Here is a 26,894-nt window from a genome sequence, read left to right as displayed (position 1 = left end):
AAAAGTTCAAGTAGCATTAAAAAATGCAAATGAAAGGCATTGTTACAAGTATTCTGTAAAAACTTACAAGAGAAAGTAGAGAGGAAAATACAGGCAAGCCTAGGGAAATACAAAAGTTACTTGCAGAATGATAGTTGCATACACCTGTATTCTCCATAGGAAGAAAAGATAGTATCTCTAAAGCTTTTAGCAGTCATGATAATAGAATTAATGTTTTAAGTATTCATTGAAAAACATATAATCTTATTATAACTATCCCTTTGGGCTTAGTTCTGTATTAAAAATGAGAGATATCAGATTCCATTAATGCAGTAAATAGAAATAATCTACTGTTAAAATACTGTTAAAATACTGAAAACAATAAAAATCAGTTTAATGAAGCCCTGTAAGTAAGGAAATTAGGTTATGCTAACCTATTGTGAATATGGAGAGAATTCTACTGAGATGATTCAAGCTGTCTAAGGAAAAGAAGTTATCTTGACATAAATCCTTCATTAATTTCCAAAAGTGAGCTGCTTTAATATACTTTGGATTAGTCTGGTATTTTCAATAGATAGAGAAAATGTCAATTTACCCAAGCAAAATCCTTTCAGGAAATGTTTCTATTCAATGAAACTACTATCAAACAGTTTTCTGAGCTCACAAGTGGAACTTTTAACACAAGAGAAACTGTTCAGTCAAATACAGCTGAGCTCACTGGGGAGATGAGAGAGCCAAGTTTTAGCTATGGACTTTGAATCTAGGTTTTCCAATACAAGAAAGTATCTGAACAATCTACTATACTGAATTCATCTATTTTCAGGTAATCAATATTTTTGTTTGTACAGAGTTTAATCTGAACCTATGATTAGAGCTTGCTGTCTATACCTGTATGGACACTGTGCTCTAAAAAGAGGTACATGGGAATGCCTTTTGTCCCCATTCCTATCCAAAAACAAGAATGAAGCTATCACCACAGAACATTTTTGTTTGTACAAATTTCTTGATCCCTAATAAATAATTTTCTGAAAAAAAAACCAAACCAAAGGCATTTCTTTCTCTGGGAAAGCAAATGGAAAATTTCTGGCATATATGCTAGATAGAAAGTTTTCATGTGGAACTATTCACATTTTAGAAAGAAGCACTAAATTTAGTTTGTATTCCAGTACAAGAAAAAATACCATGGCATATTTGGACCACAGCACACCATATTTTCTTCAGCCTGAAGATGAACATGAGCTAAAATATGGTCTCTTTATCTCTGGGCTCCAAGATCCTTTTCTAAAATGGATTAAGAAATTACTGTAGAGAAAGGGAATGGAGAACAACTATTGTCACAAGTATTCTTCAGGAAAGCTATTTAGAAAATAGGTTTATGTATTCAGCTACAAATACACAAAATTCCCCATTTTCTACTTTGCTTCTTGTGCCAATGATGTTTTCACTCCATAGCACTTAAATGTATCTGAAATGATGATTGCTCACACCTGAGAAGAAACATAAAGTCTTGTAGCATTATTTGTTGCAATGGCTGTATTCATTGCTGTCCATCCAGGTCTGTTGCCCAATATTTCACTAGGATGAAAACTGCAAGAGAAGAGCTGTTACTGAAATGTCCATCATTCCAAAATAATAATTTTTTTATGGAACCTAATTAATTTACATGTATTGATCCATTGAAGTATATGTTAATAAGTACTTTATTGCTATGACAGGGACAATAAGGCATATTTCTTTTAACAGAATTCAGATCTTTCTAAAAAAGCCATCTTTGCTATACTTGTATCTTCAATTTCACACTTCAGCAGATGGTTGGTCTAATAGACTCAGCTGTTTCCTGTGCTGTTCTTTAGATGAGTAAACAAAAAGTACACCCTAGAACTGATGTTTGTAAATGCTTTCTATAAAATGGAGAACATAAGCTAATTCCAATGCTAATAAAATATAAATGCAGAAATATTAAATAAATTTGTATTTGAACAGAAATAAAACACAGGTATGGTAGGCCCAGGGTCCAGATAGCTCGGAAAAAACCCCAACACAACAACAGCAACAAAAGAAACAAAAAAACCCTCTACAGAATCTTCACAAGAAACATATTATTTGATAAAAATAAAGTATTAATAAAAACATATCTCCAGATGAAATTTTTCTGCAGTTTAATACCCTGTAGACATGAAAAAAAACTATGATAGGAAAATAATTAGGGTAGCTGTTATTTCTTCAAAGCTTTTTGACCAGGCCTGTGATCAGTGCAACTGGGCTTTCTGTAGGTCTTTAAAAACAATTATCTGTATTTACATACCTGGTGTTTAATGAAGGAATTTGTACCTGATTATCTTAGGTACAGGTAGGAAGGTAGCCTTCTACGTAAGGATGCCCATATATCTTCCAGAGATAATGAATTCTTAGGAAACACACTAAAATGGTTGAAGAGTCACTGAATCATCAGCGTACCTTATCATAGCACAGGAGAGACAAAAAGAGGAAGCAAAATAAGTAAAATAAGAAGTCCATATCAGTAAAAAGATATTTAAAAAGTCCCTCATAAGAAAGAGGTGAGAAATTAAAATACCTTCTACCATGAAAAATCACAACACAAGAATTTAAACCCCATTAGGCAAGTGGTCAGTTCTTTCACCTGAATGGTGAGGAGCTATGAAAAGGGGATTGAACACAGCTTCACTTGATGTTTCTGGGTTAGACATCACCCAAACAGCAGGGAAGACATTTTATTTTGAGGAAAAGAGTATATCAAATGGTCTGAAATAGCACAACCAATCAATTTGCCATGCTCATTTTGGAAATTAGTGTGGCTGAACCACAGACTAGATCTGTGGGCTTCTGGCATGCTATTTTTCAATTTTGTTAATACTTGAGTTGAAAACACATTTGGCAGGAACTTTTTACCAAAGTCCACACACAACATTTCACAAGGAATCAAAACAACTTCTTCTAAACAAATATATTCCTCCTATGCTTTGAAGCATAATGTAAATACAGAAGCTTATACTCATTTCACTTTAAATTTATCCTTGTTCTTTCATGCTTGGACTGTAAAAGATAACTTTCCTTCTTGGATATTGACTAACTCTCAGCATCAACTTTAAAGCAAATCATGTTCCACTTAGATGCCTTCTGTTTTGGAAAGAGGAAGTGGTGGGGAAAGTTGTAAGCAGTAACCACGCCTTTGATCTAAGCTCTCAGCCTCACCAAGCAGCTGTGTAAACCGGATAGGAATGTTGACTGATGTAGCACTGAGATTATCCTCTAAGTGTTTGCTGAAAAATCACTTTGAGGTGCTCTAAAATATTCCTGAGTGGTGAAACAGAGCCAAGCTAATGAAGAGAAGCCTTGTAGTTAAATAAGGCTAATTTCTGCTTCTCTTTTCATTCCCAAACTGCACCAAATAAATAGAAACTTCAGTAAATGCTGTTATTTCACCACTTGCTTCTTGCCTGGGTTGTGCTCACAAAATTAGTCAGCTTTACTATATTCTTTATTTTAGATACACAAGTCATTTAAGTTTAACAAGATTTAGCAAAACCAATGTCAAGGATCAAGGAAGTCCACAAACAACATATCATTCACTTGTGGTGTCCTATGATGTTTGTTTATTGATAAGATACCTGTGAACTGAGGTAGCCATGCCGCAAATGTGGTTCCTGTTTCAATGAGGAGTCTTCTAGCACCTTTTGAAGTAGCAAGTTTGCCAGTAAATTGGACATTTAAAACACATTTCTTATTTATTTGAAACTGAAACACAGACTGAAAGATTAAGAAAACTTCATAAAACCTTTCCCTTCTACCTTTTGGATTCCTCCGCACCTTAAGTAAATTTAATTTGCATAAATTTATGCTGAAGTTGAATTTGGCAGGGCATATATAAATTTTCTTTCAACTGGGGGATAGATCAATAGGATACCTGGACACACAGAAAGAAAATAATCCTCTCAGTAGCATCCAGAAAGGTCTGTGCTTTCTTAATTAAAATGAAGGACAGATAACTTTGGTGATACAAGAAGTATATATATATATATATATGTATTTGTCCATCCTACCTTGTGTCTCAAGATTCTTTTCCATACATACATTCTGTAAACACACTACTACAAAAGTTGCAGCAACCTTTAGAAATTCTAAGAAATATTGTGTTAAAATGATGTAAGAAGATTCAACTTTAAGAGAGTAATTTAGGCAGCGAGGCTGCTCATGCTTTTTTAATATCCAAATGAAAATCAAAGCTGTTGAAAGCTTGGAACAACAAAAACACTGTGCATTCAAAAATTTCTCTTCTGTTTTGCTATCCAACAGAAAATCTTATTTTGGCACAGGTTGAATAGTTTTACACTGCTAAGGAAGTATAGGTCACCAAAAGCCCCTGACCTCCTATGAAGGCAAACATAGCTGCAGTCATGTAGGTGTGTGTTTTTGTGTGGTCATGTGTGAAATCAGTGGTGAATTTTTACTCAGAGATATAACCTCTTCTTGACACATCCCTGGTCCTAAAATGTTTCACATTTTAATTTCATCCCAATAAGCACCAGGGACCTTTTGCAATTTCATCTCATTCCTCCCACAAGTGGTTCCCATTACCATACCTTATAAATTAATTACAGAATTACTGTCCATTAAACCTACTCCAGACTGAAATTATGTTAGCATCAGTTTTCACTTCATTAATACTATTTCACTTTTTTGTGCTTAAAGACTGTAAATTTTGAAATGTCAAAATCTTGGGGTGTTTGAAAATTTGTTACATTTTCAACATATGGAAAACGTTCAACACTGGATCAATTGATTATCTTTCAACAGAGAGGGCATTCTTTTTATTTTAATAATCTGCCCATAGGTATTTGAACCCAGTGTGATTCACAGGGTCTAAGAGGAATAGTTTTTGAATTTCAGTCAGTGAATTAGCTGATAAGTATAAAATGGCAAATTACTCTGTTGTACCCCATCACCTATGGATCTATAAGAACTGGATGTGGTTCTACACATCACAGACTACCCTTATTTCTGTAATTTTCAATCATAATTTCCCCTTTAGCTCTGCATTTTTATTATTACATGACTCTCCTTAGATATGGTTTGAGAAGTCTTCTGAAAAGACCAACCACGAAATCAAATGTTTGCCACAATAATGGCTACTTTAAAGCCATTAATCTGATCCAAAATTAAATATAGGCTCTACTCTACATTAACAAAATACAGCTGTTTTTTCCATTCCTGTTCAGTCTGATCCCAGAATTAAGTTAAAAATGCCATTCTTTTCTATAATTAACATGGTAGAATAAGGAAAGTAATAGTCGGATGTTATTTGACAAATACAGTAAAAGAAAGGCACTTTCAGCATCTTTATTTATATTTTAATCAGAATGGTTCAAGTACTCAGCTTATGACTGTCCTCTGCACAAAAGTAATTTAAAGATTTTAAGAAACTTTCTTTTATTCCAATCTTCTGCTACAAAGGAATATCTTTTGGATGGTAATATATGTAAATATTTCATTGCCTATCTCACTTAACTCCCATAAGAAAAATTCAGTTATTGCAAAAAAAATCAAATGAAAATTTGAAAACAATTAAGCAATAAACCAAAACCTGCCAATATAGCTGTAATTTATTAATAATAATATTAATTCTTTATAAAACTGCTATTGAGGATAGACTCTTTCAGGAATGATTGTATAAGGGGGTTTTTATTTGCTAATATAAAAGGTATCTTAAGCTGAAGGTACAGAACACAATTTCCTTGGGTGAATTTTTTGCAGGACCTAGAAGGAAATTAATTCTGCAACTCTTATTATTATTAATGGAAGTTATTCAGCCAAATCTGCATGCAGGAATCATATTTAATATGTACCCCTTATGGTTTTCCTGCATAATATTGTAAATTAATTTCCACAAACAAGTTTCCAGCAGTCATTTAATGCAGCAGATTTGATTCTGATTCCACAAAGGTCCCTTGATTCACTTCTGTATAATCCTGAAAATATGGAAACATTAAAAGAAGCAAAGACCTGGCTGAACACCTTAAATTAAATACTCATCCTGGTTAACTCAGCCAGCTTAAATAAACTAGCCCAAATTTACACCAGTATAAAGGAAACCAGAATTAGACCTTACTTCCACAAACAAATTCTTTCCTTAACTCATCCACTGTGATATTTGTAACACATCAGTAACTTTCAGATGGGGCCTAGAAACGCTTCACCTTGCTCTACCAGCGACCTCTCCAGCATGGAATTCAGTTCCAGTGAATAGTATTTTTCTGGTTAGACCCTTTTGATATCTCTCTTAAATTTGAGGCTGGTACACTTTACTTCAGGAAGAATGTACTTTCATATGGGAAGAACTGAGGAAAACTGTTTTCTTTTGTTCCTCTCTTTGACTTCACTTGCAAGAAAACAGCAATCCAATACATTTCAGTATTGGTCCCATCATTCAATTCTTTTGCATAATCATTCTTTATGGTCTTAGCATCTGTTCTTCAAGGAACTGCTGAGTTCAATGCAGTGAATACCTTTGTACAGACGTAAATTTTTAGCTTACTTGCATGCATCATATAACACAAAAATGAAAAAACTACCACTGATTACACAAAATGTAGAGGTCATAGCTACTAGCAACAGTATGTGGGTAATCTATTTATCCCCATTTAACTGCAGATTTTTCCATTTCGATACTTGTTCCTCTGAATGGTGACAGAGATGATGAATCCTACTGGATGAGCCTTCTCACTGTGTTGCATAAATCCCTCTTGCTCTGCTCCTAAGGATTCCAGACCAGAGAATAAAGGGCTTTGTCATACCTGCTGATGGCTTCTCTGTGTTGACGTGGCTTTGTGCCTAATGTCTCCCTAGTTAGCACACACAGGAATCACAGAACATAGACTGGTTTGGGTTGAAAGAGATCATCCAGTCCTAAACCTCTGCCATGGTCAGGGACACTTTACACTAGACCAGGCTTCTGCGCTCCATCCAGCCTTTCTTTGAATGCTTCCAAGGACTGGACATCCACATCTTCTATGGGAAATCTGTTCTGGTGCCTCACCACCCTCACAGGAAAGATTTTTTCCTAATATTTAATCTAAACCTACTATTTTAAGTTTGAAGCCCTGTCCTGATACTACCAGCTCTTGCCAATAGTTACTCTCCCTCTTTCTTGTAGGTTCCCTTCAGGTACTGGAAGGCCGAAATAGGGCTAAACAACCCCAGTTCTCTCAGACTTTCCTCACAGAAGAGCGGCTCCACCCCTCTGATCATCTTGGTGGTATTGTCTGGACTCTAGCAGGTTCATGTCCTTCCTGTGCTGGGAACTCCAAATGTGTGAAAAAGTGCTGTCAGTACAAGTCCTAATTCTATCTGAACTAGTTCAAGCTCTTTAGGATCTGGTACCATGCAATAGTTCCCCACTCAACTAATTTTGACTGTTTTGAGCTCAGTTTCAGGCAGAGCCAAATCAACAACTTGAGCTTTGCCCTTGCTTTTACCTTACTGTCTTAAAAGTCTCCAATCTGTAATGCCATTTGGCACGATCCTGATCCTTCTAAGCTCTGTCACTGCAAGATTCCTGTGTCATCACAGCTAGTTTGCACAGACGAGTGGGTGCTGTCCCTATGCCTGTCTGATACTTCACCAGAGGTTTCTACTCCTCCTCACTGCTACTAAAGAGACATCCATAGTTTCTAGCTTAGACTAGCTAGTAGTAGTTACTTACAAATAGTAGTAGTTAGACTTACAAATTTCTGTAACAAATCCTGCCATCCTGGGAGGCCTACTACTGAGCCAGAGCTGATAAAAATCTTAGTTAAAAGTGCTTTAGAGGATTTTTTTTTTGTTCTCATATTATCATTACAAGAGAATGCTTTTTTGTTCTAATAGTATCAATTTGTACCATAGAAAGTAAGTTTATAAAGTGTTTGGATGATGTTAGTCTGGGGAAAACTTGAAATGAGCTCAGAGCTTATCAGCTTATTGTTCTGGTTAAAGAGTGGCTCTTTGAAGAAATGTAATTATGCATGCATAGTGCTGCAGTTGTGTTAATAATAAATCTTGCCTCACTCAAGGGTCACCATGGAACCACCTCCCTGTCTCTGCATCTATAGCCCTGGTAATTTTCAACCCAGATAAACTGCCCATGGATCGTGATTTCTATACCAGGACAACCACTGTACTCAGCTTACAGGTCTCTTACTCATTGTCCCTGATATGTTTGTGTCATGCAATCCCTGTAAGATTTTGCCACCTAATATCCTATTTGTGGTTTCTAAGAACAAGAAGTCATGAGAAAGATACCAGATCATAGTCTGTAAGAATATAGAAACAATAACTTTCTGTCATTGTCTTGGAAAATATAAATGGTGCAATTACTAGCAGAGACGGGATAAGATTCAGTCATTGGACTTTGGATTCCTGGGAGGATGCAAAATACTGATACATTAAACTATATACAGTGTTTTGTAAAACATTAAAGAAGTCTGTATTTCAGTCTTTTGGACAGTGAAAGTATAACTGCTTATCTCTGGAGCTCCTCTTGTAAGTAAAAACAGCTGTGTGCATAAATATTTTTAGTAAAAATTATTTTCCCTTGAAAGAGTATCACAATTTTTGTCTTGCTCTCTTACACCTTACTGAAAAAATCCTTCAAATTCCTTCAAATCACAGAATCCTTCAAATTCCTTCAAATTTGGGAAGACTGCTGCTTGTGAGATTGGAACCATGCTGGAAAGCTGTCTCCCATGGGAAGGGACCCCATGGTCTCACAGGGGAAGGATTTCTCTCCCTCACCAGTGGAAAATGGTCTTGGGTGACAAACTGACCAAACCCTCACCTCCTCTCTGTCCCTGCACTGTTGCGGAAAGGAGGGAGGAGTGGGGAGAAGAAAAAGTGTTTTTAAGGCATTATTTTAGTTCTCATTATCCTCCTCCTATTTTTCTAGTAATAAATTCTCTTTGTACCTCTAAGTTGAGCCTGTTTTGCCCTTGCAGTGTTTTCTCCCAGTCCTTATCTCAACTCATGAACCCTTTGTTAATTTTTTTTTCTCCTCTGCCCAGCTGTGGCAGGGAAGAGCGAGCGAGTGACTCTTGTAGGTGCCTGGCATTTGGCCAATATCAAACCACGACACATATAAACATTGAAGAATATTAATTTAAAATAGAAGACATATCTCTAAATTCACAGAGAAAATGCCTTGTGGAAGAAACAGTCCAAAACCTTGTAAAACACATGTAAAAAACTAAGATCAAAAACTACTCAAAGATTCAGTGAACTCATCGATTTTCAGAAGCTCATTCTCTCAAAAACTTAAAATAGAGCCTTTTTTATTATTTAGGTGCTTAAATATCTGTGAAATATTTAGATACCAAATAAAAATAGCAAAATATTGAAAACGTTAGAAGGAAGTTATAAGTGAGAGCCAATTGTTATAAATTGGCAAGAAGTGATAAAAAATCAGCAAGATTCCAATGTATCCTCTAAATATGAGTCAGAGTACAGGATACTTGAATTTCAGCTTCAGCAAGGCATTTTGAACAACACATGGATGTAACAACAGGTCCAAACACAAGACTTTAATAATTTTTAAAAATTACAGAGTACATGTCACACATTTAAAAAAAAAATTAACTTTTTATTAAAATTAAAATTAAAATATGAAATGATACTGACATTATCAAATGACAGATATGTTCAAATGAAACTCATTTGTTTAACCTCTTATATAAATAGTTTGTATAACATCAATGTTATTTTGTTTAGTTGAACAATGTAATAGCATCCATCATAACTACAGTACAAAAGTAACCCTCATCCTGCCATCCTGTGTTTGTGTGCATAAATATTCTTCCCCTACTTAATAAGTCAAGAAAATCTGCAAATACATGCATAAAACCATGATTGCTCTCAAGCTGTTGGTACTGGGAAACATAATTGGCGTTCTTAATTGATTCAGGCATATTCCATAGGACTATCCTGTCCCTTTTCTCCACTGTTATATTTTTTGATTGTTTATGCTGAGGGAAAATGTTAAAAATGTCTCCATTTCAGAGGTAGTTGAATGCTTTAGTTTTACATGCTTTTTAATCTGTTTTCAGTGACAATAGCTCTAGGAAAAAAACAAACAGCCCCAAAATCTCACTTGTCAAAGAAAAATCCTGAGGCTGAAAGTCTCTGCTCTCATGAGTCCTATGAAAAAGAAAAGTGGATTTTTGCTGGTGCAAGGATATGTCTTAAGGCCTTACTATGAACCCTGAATGCATATCTATGGCTATACAAATACTTTTAAGGATTAAGCTGTAGTTTCAAACTTGCCTAATCAACAGTAACTCAAGCAGAAATATAATAGAAAAATCATTAGGAACTGTAATTTTGCTGACACAGATTTCTAATAAAAACTTCTTAAATTGGAATGGCTGCACACAGAAAATGCTTTTTCCCCCAAACAACTGTAAGTAATTAGTCTATAAAAAGATTACTTTCTCCTAGAATAGAAAATCAAACCAAGAACAGCTTTGTTCAGGCATCTGCTAGAAGTCTAAAACATATTTTAGCTCTGGCCAAATGCTGAAATAATGTTTTTATTCTGGAAGTATTTTGCTACTTTATGTTCCCCTCATTTTAGTTTTGTAGATTTCATACTTCAGCCACAACAGTATTATTAACACTACTAAATTTTTTGTGTTACTTAATAAGGAAACCTATGGTTTCAAATTAAACACCACCACCAGAATTAGCATTTGCATAGTCATTATAGAGAAGTGATTAGACTAATCAAAACTCCTTGATTAAAGAATGTTTTCCAAGTGTCTGTCCCTGATAATTACTATGCAGCCACTACAGTCTAGGAGATAAAACTGAGGGCCTTCATGCACATGCTGTAATGCTTTTTTTACACAAAAATTATATTTTTTAAAATTTATTTTATCTCGTATATATTTTTATATAGCTGATGCAATTACAGCTGTAGCAGCTGGTATTTTGTTTTAAATAAAAAAAAATCTTTCAGAATTTACAGTGGAATCACAAATGTCAACAAAACCACATAAACCTTTAGTTCAGTTTTCTTAAGACAAAAGCAGAAGATAAAATGATTCTACATTTTTGAGAGGAGAACCTGCATTTCAGCATCCATTCTAAACATTTTGAACATATTTTATAGTAGATAAAATGCATGAAGACCCTTTAGAATAATTCCCTGGATACTTCTTCTCCTTTGAAAATGTGAAACATGGATAAGAAGAAAATAAATGTGAGATACCTCATAGCTGTGTGTTGAAAGCATTGGGAAATGATCTGGAGTGAAAATGGTCTTCATATGCTTCAGCTACGTTTTTGAAGTGGAATAATACCTGCTGCAGGGAAGGTGTGCTGACTTATTATAGGGGTACCAAGTACAGAGATATCAGATTGGGTTTCTCCAAGCATAAGGTAGCAGATTTGTTTTTGGTCAGAATTTATGGCTTTCAATATGGTTTAAATGTAAAATAGATGATGTGCTACTCAGCCATGAACAAGACACAAGAGCATCCACAAATGGCAAGGTCAGTGACAAAATATTAAGCAACTTTACAATTTTCCTGGCAAAAGCTGTGCTCAGATATTAAGGTGTGTATGCTTTTATTTAGCAAATGAAGCACCCTTGTATTCAACTTGTTCAAAGTCATAACACAGAGTCAAAGCTTAGGGCTTTCCCTTCAAAGCTTCCAAGGTCAAGGGACATTTTAACCATTGTGATCTCTTATTTCATCAGAGGAAAGTTTACAAGCATCCTTAACACAGAATGTAATTGTTGTATATTTAAACTACTGTATAGGATAGTAACAGTCCCTTTTTACAGTCTATAGAAAATATATACCAAATAATCTCATTTTTTTTCTCCACTCCCAGTGTTTGAATTATTCATGAAAGTAGTAATTGGAAGGATGATTAAACTAAACCATGTGGAAGAAGCTGTATATAAATTTCACTGTTTTTACAGTCATATTTAATATCAAAGCAAAATATACATAAATCATAAACCAGCCACATGTCTATGAAGGAAAACAAACAAACAAATAAATAAATAAAAATTTCAACTCTTAATTCATCCTTGTGTAAAAGTCTTCTTCACAAACAACGTGTATTTGGTGGTGTTGCTTCTTTAAACAGGTAAAATTGTCAATAAAGAACTTTTGAGACTACAACAAAAAATAGGCCTCCTTACTTTAATTTTTTTTCAAATTTATTTTGTCTCAATACTTAGTGTCGTATTTAAAATGTTCTTTCTTGTGGTCTACTGATAGTGAAAAATTAAATTCTATTGGCATGAAATTTAATTTCATGCATTACTTAGTAAATGTTAAAAACAATATTGAATATCTTCTTTCTTCAAATGACAGCATCTTGTTATCACAGAAGTTACTGGACATTATCATTACCTAAAAATTTAATATAAAAGTAGCAAATTTATCATGTATCCCAGAATTACCTAGGTCCTTCACTTTTATAGTGCCTGGAACAGGGGAACCCTGATCCAGGTAGTGTAAGTAAATAAAGAAAGCACAGGATCCACTTTCTCTTAAATCCTGTATTACACAGGGTGCCTCTGTGGTACCACAGAGCTACTCAAGACACAAACAGAGCTATATTTCGTCTTTTCTCCTGTATCTCCCCCACTCTAAAAACCACAGCTGCTTCATTAGCCATCGATTGCAGACAATAAAGAAAGAGAATGTCAGGATATTTTAATTGCTAACTTGCAAATCTGTTTATATTATAGTCCTTTCCAAAAAATAAATCACCCAACTCTTCTATGCCAATTCTAATCCCAAACCTGTGATTAACCCACAATAAACCATACAATTTGAACTTTAAAACAATTTAATCTGAGTTTCTTTAATTTTTTTGTTTATTTTTGTTTCTTCTTTTTGTTTGGTTGGTTGGATTGTTTTGATTTTTTGTGGTTTTGTGGGGTTGTTGTTTTTTTTTTTTTTTTTGGGGGGGGGGGGGTGTTTGTTTTGTAGCTTTAGTTGAGAACTTAGCTCCAAAATCATTGAATATAAGGGTGCCATTATTTTCATCAGGGTCACAACTCCAGAAACTCTTTGCTGCATAAACTTTACTGCATAATTACAAATCTTGAATGAGGAAACCTACTCCCTGTTCTGATGAAATGCTGAAAAATAATACTGTCAAATCCCATCAGAGTTGAATATTAAATGAAGTCAAAAGAAGCAATATCAAAATTTGCACACAAGGAATGCTCTGCCATTCATAAGAGCTCTCACAAAACAGAGAGCAAAAATGACAAAAAATCCCCAAACCTTAAAGTAAATAGAACACTAGAATAAAAGACTGCAAAAAAAAGAATTCACTAAAAGAATACAGCCAACTGAGTCGGATCACATTCACAAGCCTGAGATTAAATCAGTGCTCTAAATATTCAGGGTAGCTGACATCCTGTGTGTATGGCAGTAGGTGTTTTTTGGTTCTGGTTTTTTTCAATTAAATGAAGATGTAGACAACAATATTTATACAGGAAGAATTGCATTTTTAGGTGTACCTGAAAACATAACCTGTGGACATGATTTTCTGAACCCGAGAGAATTTCAAGCTCTCAGGGGCTGATTGTTCCCAAGTGAAAGTCTTTGGGAACTTTTTCTTCTCTCAGGGACTGTTGTGTAAATAAGGTTTCACTTTCCCAAAACAAGACACAGGTGTTCTGAAAGTGTTTCTCTCTTGTCCTGCCAATGGGATAAGGGAGGTGCTGCTCCTTCTACCATTCAGGATAACCTGTATCAGAACACCCTATAAAAAGGGTTGAAAAAGCCCCAAAAAAAGGCTTTTTGCCTCATGAAAAGCCTCTGTCTAGCTGCTTCGTGATTGAACCCTCACTTGAGTGACAATAATCTTCTGCTGGTGCGACATTTCTTTAATCCTAGCTATTTAAGTAATCATTGTGTTGCTTCCATGCACCTCCAGGCTAATTGAACAACAAATTTTCTCCCCCAGCAATTATTAATTTCACTACAAGTTCTTCAGTGGTGAAATGTATGGAAGATGGAAAATTCCACTGATGCTGAAAGGTTCAATCTGCAGCCCTAGAAAGAGCCTGGGTTGATGTAAAGATAAAGGTACACAAGCATTAAGTAGAAAAATTATAAACTTATTTTCCTATAATTGTAAGTAAGAATACGTCTTGATTAAATAAGAAATTATCTTAGGTAAAATAGTTTGAGGTTTGAGCTGTAATGAAGCAGCTTAGGTTAGAGATCTAGAAGCTATAATAGATGTGTGTGTATGAGTGCATGACCTGTCAGCTTACTGGGTAAGAGACAGACACAGTGTGGCAGAATTAGGCAAAGGTAATGGGTTATTAAGTAGAAACAAGTTTTGTGCTAACTGTCTATTGGACCAAAATGTTATATATTGCTGTGTGAAGAAGAAACCTGTGACTACCTTGAGCTATGGCTGACTTGTTGCTCCTCTCCAAATCTCACGCCTTTGAGACTGATCTCTTATCTGGCTTATTTAAGCAATAAATCATCTTAAATAGCACGGTGGTCCCATCCCTTGTTTTTCATCTAGACAGAAATGTGTTAGAATCAGATATTCCATAATCTAGATTTACAGACAGAATCCTTCACAACAAGATGAAAGTGTAAGATATGCCCGTAATGAATAATGTGAACACATACAAAAATCATTTAACTGTAACCACTGACAATGGCTATAGTTCCATGATTCATCTCTTTCTGTCTCCTCAACATTTTACGGTACTACATGAAAGATAAGTTCCACTTCCCATTAAAACAAACAAACAACAAGATTTAACAGATATTTGAGCTGGTCTGATCAACTAACTAGTGTTAAACCTTCATTGATCTATACACATGTGCTTGCATATCAATATTTTTATCATTGATATATTAAAGCTGCCTCTGAAAGGAACAGAAATGTCAGCTTAGTATTCATTTGCAGAATGCTCTTCTGAAACCTGACCTCTGCAGCATTTTATTAGCATTATTGCAGTATTGACCACCTAAAGAGTTGTCTTTTGTAATTTGAAAAAAATCTATTCAGAAAGGAATATTAATGCACAGCCCAATTTTGGTGTGAGGAGGTAAATGAAGGGACATGTGCTGGGAGGGTAAACACTCTTTAAATATAAAGAGTTATTATTTGCTGTGATTGCATTCAGTTTAGAAAATGAGAAAAGACAAAAGCCTAGATAGGCTGGATTTATCTGCTGAATTGTCTTTAAGAATAGGTCAGATGATTCAAACGTGATACAGCCCTAGAGTAGGATCTGGACATGTGCAGATACTTTCCACTGGACCAGGCTGCTCAAAGCTGCATTCAGCCTGGCCTGGAACACCTCCAGGGATGGAACATCCATAGCTTCTGTAGGAAACCTCTTCCAGTGTCTCACAATCCTCACAGTAAAAAATTTCTTCCTCATATCTAATCTAAATCTACCCTCTTTCCATTTAAAGATGTTCTCCCTTGCCCTGTAATGACATGTCCTTGTAAATAGTCCCTCATCATCTTTCTTTTGGGCTCTTTTATGTACTGTAAGGCTTCTAGAAAGTGTCCTTGAAGCCTTTGCTTCTCCAGCCTGAACAACCCAAATTCTCTTAGGCTCTCCCATAGGAAAGGGGCTCTGACCATCTGATCATCTTCGTGCCTCTGCTCTGGACTCACTCTAATGGGTCCTCATTCTTCCTATGTTGGGGATCACAGAGCTGGAAGCAGAACCAAGGTGGGGGCTCATGAGGTCAATGAAAAGAGGCAGAATCACTTTCTGTTGGCCATTTCATGCAAAGTAAGGTCCTATATTATTCCTATGGAACACCAAGCACATTTTTCTAAAACAATATTCTGTGGGAACTGACAATGGTCAAATATAAGATTTTTAGGCTTCAGGAATTAGCTTGAGCCTGTGTGAAACTAAGTCACACAATGTTCTCACTCTGGCATGAGAAATAAAGAGGAATCCAAACAGTCCTTAGAGAAGGAAAACAACCTTTGCAGGTGTTGTTTGGATCCTTGTTTACTTGCAAGAAACGGTCCAGGGGTGTTGTTCCTAACTGTCCAATGATGGTGATGTGTTGGCTTCATGACCAAATAAGAGTTTTACCTTTTCAGACCTTCTCAGAACTGTCTATAAAAGAAGATCCGAAAGAATAAAACTTGCTCTCTTTTGCAACCAAAGCTAGAGAGTCTGTGATGTACTTTCAACATTCCTAATATAGTGTGACAATATTCAACTAACTACATTTTCCATGTAAAATCCCACAGTTGGTTATAATGCAGTCTTTCTGTCTGATCCACTGTGTTTGTCCACCTGTCTTTCAGATTCCATCACACAATCCAAGATGTTTAATCTATTCTGTATGTCAGTAACTACTAATGGCTTCCTGAAAAGGCCTTGGTGGAAGTTCAGTGAAAGGTATAATTTAGCAAGCAGAATTAGCAAGCAGCAGATAAAACAATTAGACTAAAGATCTTTTGTAAAATAAGTGGCTGGCAGTACACCCACAGTGAAGGCTGACTTTGTAATTTAGAAAACAGATTTTATAAGTGGCAGATACAACAATTAGTGGAAAAATCTTTTGTGAGTGAAAGAGCTCATCAAATATGCACAGAGATGGTACATTTGCATGAAAATGATGTGTACTTTTCCACTGAAAAGCAATCTATTTTTTCCTGCCTTTTTTCCCCCTCTTTTTGTTGCTAGGGTTTATGGTAGGAGAGTGATGGAAAACAAAACACTTGGTAAAGGAATAAATTCTGAACAGGGACTCTGGATAAATTTGAAGCACTATACTAAAATCTCTTGCATTAGAACTCAAGCATTTTGCACCTCAGCTATCCTAACTCTGTTTCATTTGGTTGTGGGTTTTTCGGTATTTTTTAATCAAGCTTTCTTGTTTTATGATTGCTATGTTTTATTGCTTTGTTTTAACAACTCATCTGCAGCCAAATGTTGACTGAAATGTTTTGCTGTAAAATTATTTGGAAGGACCTGGCAGGCTGCAATTTCTGTAACTCTGTGGAGGAAGGGGAAGTCTGACACCAGATTTATTATGCTGCCCTTGATCTCAGGTAACTATTTGCTTACACTCCATTGCAAGTGCACACAGAGCTATAAAGTGCTGACAAAACCCCATGTTTATTTCTTAGGACCTTGGTTAACCATTTTAAAAGGGTATTTGCCTCTTCAAGTACAAAAAAAGCCACAGGAGATGGCAACTCAAACCTGAGAGTATCTTCTCCCATCCATTCCTTCCAATCACTGTGAAGTCTCCAGGGTAGAAGAATAAATTTGGGGTTTAGATAGATAGCAAGAAGATAAGAGGACACCACCAGCTCTGTATTTATCTTGATGGTATGCTATAGAGGTCAGTGCTGGTTGGCACATGGACTGTCTGCTTAGCAGGATCCAAACTTACAACAGCACATCAAGCATTTTAAAATAGTCTGAGCTATTTAGATAAATTGGTCACTCATGTCATACATATCCTCAGGTTTGAGAATAATGTGGATCTGAGAAAAGTCTTCTCAAATGGCCTCCTACCCATGCAGTTATGACAAAGAAATCTTTACAGACACAAGAGATCTAAACTTTTCAGTTTTTGCTAAAGGGGTTGTTCCCATGAATGGCCAGTTGGTGATACCCCAACTTTTGATCTGATCGACTTGAATCCGTTATATTCTTCTGTCTAGACTGTATGAAATGGAACTGCAAAGGACATTAAATTCTTTTCCATCCAGTAAGAATCAAAAACTGAATTCAATGTTCATTTAAAAGAATAAATGACCTTTCTCTTGCTCTTTTTTGTTGTTTTTTTTTTTTTAATATAGTGTATTTTAATACACCCTAAAACAAGCACCTTGTTCTTACATATGTTCCCATTTTAGCACTTTTCTTCACTTAAGAGCTTAACTAAAAAAAAAATATTACATTTTTTCAAGGTATTTTAAACTCCAAGAGAGTGACTCCTGCATTTCCAAACTCAGCAATTATTTTAATAAATGATATTACGAAGTTTTCAAATGAGATAATAAATAAATATATTCAGAGCAAATTTATATACATTGGAGACATAAAACAGTAACATTACACTTTTATTCCGTGAAGAAAAATTAAATAATTACTAAAATTTAAGTAAATATTTGACTAAGACACACACTACAAAGATAGGAATGTAAAAGTTTAGATTAAATTATCTTCTTCAATTAAGTTGCACATTTATTTTAGAAACTTTAAATTTATTCCAGTATTCTTTTTTTTTTCTTATTACTGCAATTTCCAGTATTTAAGACCCTTTAGCATAGTCTCCCAAACTTATAGAAGCTTTTAGAGGTATACTTGTATCAGAGACTGAAATGTTACGGTTTATGGCTTAAACATCTTTATGAAGGACTTTTGCCTAATACAGCAAAACTGTATAAAAGCTGCAGAGAAGAGGCCCTAAAGCCCTTGACATTGATGTAGATAAGATAAAGTGACACAGGTCTGGACTGGGGGAGAAGAATACACTCACAGGAGGACTAAGCTTAGCACCTTCAGGGTGGAGACTGCAGGCCCTGGGTTATCAGCTGCCAGGCCTGCACAGACCCCCCTCATACCAAAGCAGGGAGGAGGTTTTGGGTGTGTGGTGAAAGAGTCAGTGAATACCCATCCTCCACTGTGCAGACCAGCTCAGCTCCATTTCATTCCCAGAAAAGCTGCATCCATGTGAAGGACAGCTGAGGGGGTGTCATGGCCCATCAAAGGCCCCCCTCAAAAGGGTCCCTGGATCCTGCAGCAGAGCACTGCAACATGATGCAACAGATCCACAGTGTTGCAAGGGACAGTGTCAAACCTAGCCAAAGAAGGGGAAAGGAAGCCAGAGACCACAGCTTCAGCTGGAAGGAGAGGGTGGAGCGTTGACAGTATGCTGAGATATTTTCTGTCAGCTCTGAATGCCTGAGAGTATCTGAACACTTAAGCACTTAAAGATTCATTGATGAGAGTAAGATATGTACAATGAAGATGCAATAAGAACATTTTGCTGTCTGTGAGACCCAGCAGTGAGACCTACACCTAATACTTTCAGCTCGTTTGAATCATATGTTACCTGAAGCCGTGCTCTGTTTAGACATCAATACTGCAATTTAGGTATTTTAAGACAAAAACAAAATTAGTTTCTCTTAAAATCTTGCTTCAGTTTAACCCTTGTTAATAAACACAAATAAATACATTTCTTAACAATTTTCTCTAACTTACATAATTTTTATACATTTATAATATGATATCTACAATAAAATATATATGTAGCAATTAGGGCAACAAAAGTTCTAAATACAATGTATATTTCTGTTATTTTGAATACAATATCATGTAGTCTTCAATCCAAAACTTTTGGAGTTAGAAGTTTTCCCAGTAATTAAACTGTAATTCATCATCCATTTTACTATGTTATTGACTCTTGATCACATAATAATTTAGTAATTCAAGCATCTCTTATGAATTGTTATGTCTTGTACAAGAATTCCTCAGAAATTACTACAATATTTCATAACTATTGTTTTTGCAAAGTTATGGGCAGGATATGAAGCTAAATTTGGTGCCATGGATTTACTTTTATGGGAACCTCTTGTAAGTCCCCACTGTAAGACATCAAATGACTTGGGCTTCAGTGAAATTCTTCCTCTTAAAGTGTCTTCATCAGAAAGGGCTTAGAAGATAAAAGTTTACAGGTGCAACTTTCTAATAACACAGAATAATGGCATAATTTAGGTTGGAAAAGACCTCCAGCATCATCAAGCATAAACTTGTCAACCAGAGCATGGCACTGAATGTCATGTCCAGTCACTCCTTGAACTGCTTCAGGGATGGTGGCTCCACCACCTCCTGGGTATCCCATTCCCATACTTCTTTGTGTCCATTCCAATATATTCACAGCTGTTTGTATAAGGACAAAATGCAGACAAAAATGCCCATATTCCAAATTCAAATTGGTGACTTCAGAATGGAACTTCTATAATGGCTCCTCTTATTTCTTTAATTTAAAAACATCAGCTATTAACAAATAATATGCTCATTATGGTTTTCAGCACCTTGGACTCTCTCCCAGTAAGTAGGAATATATTCAATGGTAATAATCCTTGACAAGTTTGGCTTGTGTGAATGTACTCTAGGAAGAACATAGGTGATCTGTTCCCTGGGGTCCATTGCTCACAAAATGAAGCAGCATTCACTTTGCAGATTATCTATCTGTAAATGAGTGTGTTTCCAAGTTATTTTGAAAATGGAAGGGCCATATCAAACCAAGCATTGTTAACTAAAATTTGGTAAAATTATCGCATCTCTAAAGAATAGTGTGAAAGACTATAAGAAAAATGCATACTTTTGTGCTCACAAATAAAAAAGAAATTACATTTTCTGCAATCATCAGCCCATGTATAAAATGCTTTGAAATTGAATCACATTATTACTTCAGACAGTACAGGAAGTATCATAAAATAATAGCTCTGTCATGAATTGCTTTTTTTCCCAAGGACTTTTTAAAATAAATATGATGGCTTGGTAGCAGAGTGCTTCAAATGGACTGCATCAGAAAGGGGTTGTGCCTGTGAAAATATTTGGTCATATATATTTCATGTACAAAATTACTTCAGTGAAATTAATAGCAGAGACACCTAAATGCTGCTTCCTGTGTCTAGCAGAGAAACTGTGAGATTTTATTTGTTCTCAGTGGGAAAATTTCAAGAATCTAATTAAATGAATAAATAAGATGAATTTGGATAATGAAATAACTTCCTGTTTATAATTTTAAAATGTTTATTTATTACTTTTTTGTAATCTCTTTCTCTTTTTTTTTTCTTCCTCCTCCTCCCCCCTGCCCCCAGGTTCCCTCTTCCATCAACATATGGACATTCAAAAGTGTTTTGAAATACAAGCAACCACATCTACTTATGTGTGTGAAATTACTTATTTCTGAAATGGACTGGATGGAGAACATTTGAGTAATATTCTGTCAGAAGTGTATCTGTAGAATTTTTCTTTGCTGCAATTTCTAACATCTGTATACATTAACAAATATAGGCTTTTAATGCTTAAAACAACAATTCTGATGTATTTTTCAACCATGTATGTGGATATAACTCTTGAATTCCCATGACTTGCTCTAAAATTTAGAACCTTAACATGGAACTGCAATATCATGCTTTTAACCAAGATAGAAATGATAGAAAGTTAGCAAATAACAGCTTAATTTCCCTACTTCAATCCTCTGGGCTCTTTTCCAGCAAGTAGAAATATATTCAGCTGAAAATGTACAAACGATGAAATTTTAAAATGTGCAATTCATCAGCATAAAAACTTCTATAAAGTTCATCCAAGATAAATTAAATATAAGCCCAGAAGGGTTATGGGGTTTTTTTTCCCCCTTCCATTGTGTTTGAGACAGCTTTTTATTTAGGCCAGAAAATAGAGGGGGAAAAAAATCCCTACCTTTGTCCCTCTTTCTGCATGAACAACATTATCTGCACAGTCTAAAAATATTGCTGCAAATGGAGTGAGATCTGTGGGAGACTCCTTCTAAAACAGTAGGGCCTAATTCAGTAATCACACAAAGAAATAAGAAAAAAAAGAGTAAATATGGCATGATCATCACTAGTGCTAAAACTTATATAATAACTGCTGAAATACGAAATAACAGCAGCAGTGGTTGAAGTTAACTATGCAAAAATAGATGATTAATATCTAAAGAAAACTTTGATACTTTTTTCCTTTTCTCTACCCCAAAAAAAGCCAAATTTAATTTTGGTATGCTGCAAGACCCATGCATTTATGACTAGAAAACACTTCAGGACATTATTTTATGATAACAGAGGTTTTACTGCAGAAGAGATAAATAATATTTAAGAAAGAAATTCAAAGCACAGTGCTAATATACCAGAAGACTTCAACAAACAAGCAATGGAACTAAGTAATTTCAAGAAGACTGAACAGAAACTAAGTAAGGAACAAAAAAGATAAAACTAAACCAAGCTAAAAAATCCAAACAACAACAAACAAAAATATTAAACAAAAAGATGATTAAGTCACTGGAAAGACAATATTGGAACAAACACAATTTTTGGGAAGAGGGGACCCCAGTAACTACCAGAGGTGACAAATAGAGATAGAAAAATATGAAAGCATATGGTAAAGGTGGAATCCATTGTACCTAGCTTGATACCTATATTTAGGGCACAAATGCTAGATTATCCAAGTGCTCAAAATTGTGTAACCAATGAAGACAGATTTAGGAAAATCACATTTAGGAAAATACAAAGTTGTTCTAGAAACTTGTAAGTCTTTCAACCAACTACAGAGGAAGCTAAAATTGTTCAATTTAACACAAAATGTAGGCAGAAGTCATCTCACAAAGTTTAGTGGATTTGAACCTGATCCAGGTTGAATCTCAGACTAGAATTAGGAAGTGTAAAACAGGTGACCCAAGAAATGGTGAACAGATATTAGAAGCATAGAAGAAATTGCAAGTAGAAAAACCATCCACATGAGACACTGGCCAGGCCTGATTTTAAGATAAACATGGATTTAAGGAATACCACCAAGATCCAACAGATAAATAATTGTTAGGTTGCATAAACAAACAACATAGCAACAAATATACTGAGGTCTGCCAAAACAGTCAATAAAATACATTGCCTTAAAGTACATAAAAGGAGATGGGGGCAGGGAGAAAGAGAAGAGAAAACAGATGCCAAATTATCAGTAGGAGTCTTAATATCAATTTATCTGCGGTATCTCTTATTCTGTATCTCTACAGAAACAGAGGATTGTGATCAGCAAACAGAACAGATGAAAAATATTTGCCATCAGAAGACAACCAGTTCTCAGCAAACAGTTAAGTCCAAAGTAGTATAGCCATTTATGCAACGAGTGATAATTACTTGTAACAGTCACAAAAATATTTTAAAATCTCTTTCACAAAATTAGTTCATTTTGGAGAGAGGTACTATGGGGGAAAGTAAAAATAATATAATTCTGGGTTTACATTCTGTGTACTGTGAACCTTAGACAAAAATTAAGCAACAGGTTTTGTATGGAACTTTGGCTTGAACAAAGGGAAGCCAAATAGTTGCTGCTCTTACTTTGCTTTTGAACTGGAGGAATTAGGCATATCTGGACTCTCACACAATTTGGTAGTGAAAGGAAAAAACCTAGAGAAAAAAAATCCCAACTAGATGAAGCAGCTGAAGCCACTTGTTCTGTTCAGCCTGGAGAAGACAAGACTGAGTTTAGACCTCATCACTACCTGCAGCTTCTTCAGGGGCAGGAACTGATCTCTGCTCTTTGGTGATCACTGACAGGACTAGAGGTTGAAGTTGTTTCAGGGAAAGTTTAGGTTGGATATCAGGAAAAGATGCTTCACCTAGAGGGTGACTGGGCACTGGAACAGGGTCCCCAGGGAAGTGATCACAGTACCAAGCCTGGCAGAGTCCAAGAAGAGTCTGGAAAACACTCTCAGGCACATGATGGGATTCTTGAGGTACTCTGTGCAGGGCCAGGAGCTGGACTCGATGACATTCCAAGAACTGAGCAGGATTCTAAGCTCAGAACATTCCAAGATTCTATAAACAATGTGTGTTTTTTGTAGATGGCATTTTAAATTGCTGTTCTTTGAAGGTCAAGCATGAAGACATGATCTTCAGGCAAAAAGGATGTTTCAGGGAGACAGAAAAACATGGTGAGATACCCAGAACTGGAAGTGTGACTATGATAAGGACTGTGGCAAACAGCTGACAGAAAGACAGACATGATACTGACGAGATATGGGCTCGTCCCTACCAGGGACTCATCACTACTGGACTCTGCCATCCCAAATTCAAATTTCATCAGCTTGGGTTGAGAACTCCCTACACAAAAAAGTTACAATGTTCTGACACTTGCTATATCAACAGAGGTAGGAGCTGGAAAACCAGACCACCACCATTGTAACCTCTCTTGTGCCACTATTAAGTAACTAGTCATAAGCTTCAAAGGCACCACAGGCTATTTGGATTTCTGTACATGAAGTTATCATTAGCACATGGTCCTGGCCCTGGCTAAGCTTTCACATACCACAGTATGACCTACATTTTATTTCAATATTAGTTCTGTGTTAAATCCCAACATAAAATTTATATAACTAGCAGAGTCAGCCAATACAGGGTTTTGTCAATAAGTTGTGCACAGTCAGTCATCAACATGTTGGCTGACAAAAAGCTTGTTACAAAAACTTAATCTGAAAGATATTAGAAAATTCCCCAGGGACACCAGAATGAATTGGCAAGCTTGAAGTTCAAAGTTACAGAGAATTGCTTTTTACTCTGCAAGTTATTTATCCATGCAGAAGTATTGAAAAAAATAAATAAATTTACAGTCCATAATGGCCAAATGCCTGGATGGAAAAATGCTGGCCTGTAAAACCCCAGGTCATTCTTGCTGACACCATGAGGTCCTTCCAAGGAGCATAATCCAGATTTCTGGCATGTGAACTCATCTCTCACCTGTTCTGTGGGTCCTCTGTCATCTTTGCAGCAGGAGGAAGCACAATGATCTTCCTGGGGACAATCATCTGCCTTGGCTAAACAAGCTGCTAAAATACTAAGACAATATTAAAAATACTAACAATGCAGGTAATGCCTTAATTTTTAGCTTTCATATTCTTCAGATTCTGTACTGCCTTGGTGTGTGACTCTGAACTTCCTATCAAGTGTTAGTAAGTTCTCTTCACTGGGTAGTTAGACAAAACAACCCTTTTCCAGCCCAAGAGCCAAGGACAACCATTACAGCCTCAGGCCAAAAAAGCATAAACAACGGCAAATTGAATAGAGGAAACCAAGAGAATGGGACTTCATAACCTGAAGCTGTAATTGGACAATTAACCCCAATATGTAATGGGGGTGTATTTAATAAATTTATAAAAGTGTGAAAACTCATGACCGGTCATCCATCTTGTGTCCATTTGGGTGCATCTTGGGTGTAGCCATGGCCAGGCTCTTGTACTGCCCAAGGTGTACCCTTGTAAGGCCTTTTAATAAATACCTACTTTATTCCTATAACTCTGTCTAGTATCTGTTCCATGTCAGCCTCTCTAGGCATCACAACACCTGGGAACAGAAAAACATTTCCTCTAGATCTTAACCACACATTCAAACCTATACTGTTATGACTTCATTACTGAAGCTTATTATTTCATCATTACCTGAAATTATCCCATTATTATATTGCATGACACATTTAAACAGCAAATAAGCAGGGAGTAAATAATTATAAATGCTATTCATGTACAGGCATTTTGTAAAATATTAAATACCTAAATATCTCTGAATACTTACCTATATAAATCACTGATAGTAACATATTCAAAATTTAATGACTGAGACCTTTGTCACAACGGAAATAACTAAAAACTAGCTTTTCTTGGATGCATGAAAATATTACCATACTACATCAATTATTTTTAATCTCTTCACATGCAGTATAAAACAAAAAGAAATCTATATATAAAACTGAAGACTTTTAAATATATTAATTTTTATGCATTGTGTTGGTTTAATGGTATTCATGAACTTGGAGGTACACATAGCTGACAGAAATCTATTTTTCCTTTTTTAAAATTCTTACCTCTGCAGAACCATGAAAAATGTATTTGAAACAAACAAATTACTGTTTTCAAGCTTAGTATTCATTGTGGCCTGAAGACGAACAAGATACGTGAACATTCAGTGAGATTCTTTTGTTTGTACATGCACCCCCTAAATGTGAAGAATTTTAACTCAGTAATTTTTTAGTTTTATTAGAAGCTTTGACATAATTTCCTTCAATTTAATTGAATGCACAGTTTGGAATACATTAAAATGAGAAAAACACATATTTAAAAATACCTTATGTATGAGTCTAATGAAAATCCATCAGACTTTAAAATAAGAAGAGGATAGTGTACTGCGTAAACAGAGAACATTACTGGTTATGTCCCTCCCTCTTCTCTGCATGCCAATCCCAAACTTAATCTAGCAGAAAGCCAGGTTCTATGTTAAAGAGTATCACAGCTGTGAAAAATGAGACTTCAAAGTGTACCTGTTTAAAATTTATCAATTTCTGCTTCTAAAAGTTTTCTTTGGAGGGAAAAGAAGTTTATTTATTTAAAAAAAAAAAAAAAAAAAGCCATGATAAAACCAACACCCCACATATTTTTAATTAATAATATGCATTTTTTTCAGTAAAAAATGCTTTTAAAATATTTAAAATGAAGTTTTTAATATTTTATTAAGAACCTTTTAAAAAATACTGCAGTTTTCTTCTTTTTTAGAGGTAAAACATGAAAGATAGTGTTTGATTTTGATTTGCATGACCTACTATATTTAAAATAATTTATTTTTTTAACTACTGCATCCACTGGTGAATTAAAATATTGTTGCACTTCACTCCTTGTATGTGAATCTCTGAAGCATAATTATAAATACATATTTGTGTTGGACTAAACAAAAATCAGCAAGATCATTTTATCCTGGTACATTTCTTTTGCAGCTGCACCAGTTCTTTGGTTCTTGGACAATTCTTTTGGTTAGAAACTAAAGTTCTCTTAGTTAGGCTTACACTGGAGGATTCCCCAAAATCCTTGAAGGCTGCTTTCTAATGTGATTTGGTCTAATGTGATCAGCAATTTTTATCTAAATTATACAACTAACAAATGGAAAGAGGGAAAATAAAAAATTATATACTGCTCTTATATTTAATGGTGACAGCTTTGAATATGTCCATTTCCTGCTAAAGGGATGTTTCTGACACGGACACAGGAATTTTATACCATCATGTTTTAAATAATGTGTGGGTTATGTCTTTCACCAGCAAAGTAGGAAATCTGAAACATACTGTATTAAAACACCAAAAG

Source organism: Poecile atricapillus, chromosome 1, assembly GCF_030490865.1.
Source record: "Poecile atricapillus isolate bPoeAtr1 chromosome 1, bPoeAtr1.hap1, whole genome shotgun sequence".
In the NCBI taxonomy this organism is placed as follows: domain Eukaryota; kingdom Metazoa; phylum Chordata; class Aves; order Passeriformes; family Paridae; genus Poecile; species Poecile atricapillus.
Note: the sequence above shows the minus strand (reverse complement) of the source record.